General features: G+C 36.6%; 2 protein-coding genes across 3 annotated transcripts in view; both read left to right on the top strand.

Annotated features, from left to right (window-relative positions):
- Positions 1-1184, top strand: part of LOC116851155 (putative fatty acyl-CoA reductase CG5065) — a 32023-nt gene that overhangs the window by 15178 nt on the left and 15661 nt on the right. The window lies entirely within an intron of this gene.
- LOC116851156 (putative fatty acyl-CoA reductase CG5065) overlaps positions 1-1184 on the top strand; it is a 20289-nt gene that overhangs the window by 13440 nt on the left and 5665 nt on the right. The window lies entirely within an intron of this gene.

Below are 1184 nucleotides of genomic sequence, written 5' to 3'. Positions count from 1 at the left end.
GGTAAATATTGATAAAAACGGACCACCTTCCGAGGACAATGATTTTCACATATGTTGTCAAGGTCATCATTTTGAGTAACATCCAAAAGGTTTTAGGCGTCGCTCGTTGTTTATTAAAAAGTTATTAAGAAAAAAAGTTGCATAAAATTAATATAATTTTTGGACACCGTGTATATAAAAACATCGAATTTCTAAACTAAGAAGATGCTTGCTACACACACACGCACACGTGTTTGTGTGTTTGTGTGTATTTAATTTTGTATATTGCGTAGTGTGTACACACGTTGATGCCGTTGATATGTATCAAACTAAAGTGTTTATAAACAGAAATATCACGCATCGGACATATGAATACATTACATAGATATTTGTGGAATATATAAAGCAATGCTAAACGTTAAATTCGGTATCCTCTATTAGTCGGTTCTCAGTCGCGAATAATATCAGTTGTAGAACGTGCTAGAATATTCGCGAAATGTTACTGCATGAATTTCTATATCTTACGCACAACGAACAGGAGCTCTTAGAATACTTGCGTAATAAAGCGGTTATTCAACGAGACACAACATGTCCGCGGTGCAACAACATCATAAATACCACGAGTGATTCAGATTCCTTAATACTCCACTGTACCAATAAATATTACAAGCAAGTACGCGGACGGAAAAGGCAGCGAAAAGTGTGTAATTTTAAAATAAGTATTTTACATAATACTTGGTTCGCTAAGGGACATCTCGGTTTGGCAAAAACGTGCCGATTTATTGCTTATTTTTTACACATACGTCCTCCAAGACAATTCTTCCTTATGGAAGAATTGCAGATTTGCGACAGGACTGTAGTTGATTGGACAAACTTTTGTCGCGAGGTAAATATTGACGTCACATTGAATAATATGCGCTGGTAATTGTTTATATTAAAGGAGCTTTCGGTTTTTTTTGTACTGACAGCTGTTACAACAATGGATTACGAATGGACAAAAACAGATAGGTGGTCCTGGAGTTACTGTAGAAATTGACGAAGCAAAAATCGGGAAAAGGAAATACAACAAAGGTCGTATAGTGAAAGGCCAGTGGGTTTTCGGTGGGATAGATCGAGAGAGCGGTAAAATGTTTATCATTCCTGTGCCCGATCGATCGGCAACAACTCTTATACCTATAATAAATCAATATATAGCGCCGGGTTCT

Source organism: Odontomachus brunneus, unplaced genomic scaffold (assembly GCF_010583005.1).
Source record: "Odontomachus brunneus isolate Ranch 3 - 2012 unplaced genomic scaffold, Obru_v1 Obru_scaffold_167, whole genome shotgun sequence".
NCBI lineage: Eukaryota > Metazoa > Arthropoda > Insecta > Hymenoptera > Formicidae > Odontomachus > Odontomachus brunneus.
Note: the sequence above shows the minus strand (reverse complement) of the source record. Positions and strands in the feature narration are given on the sequence as shown.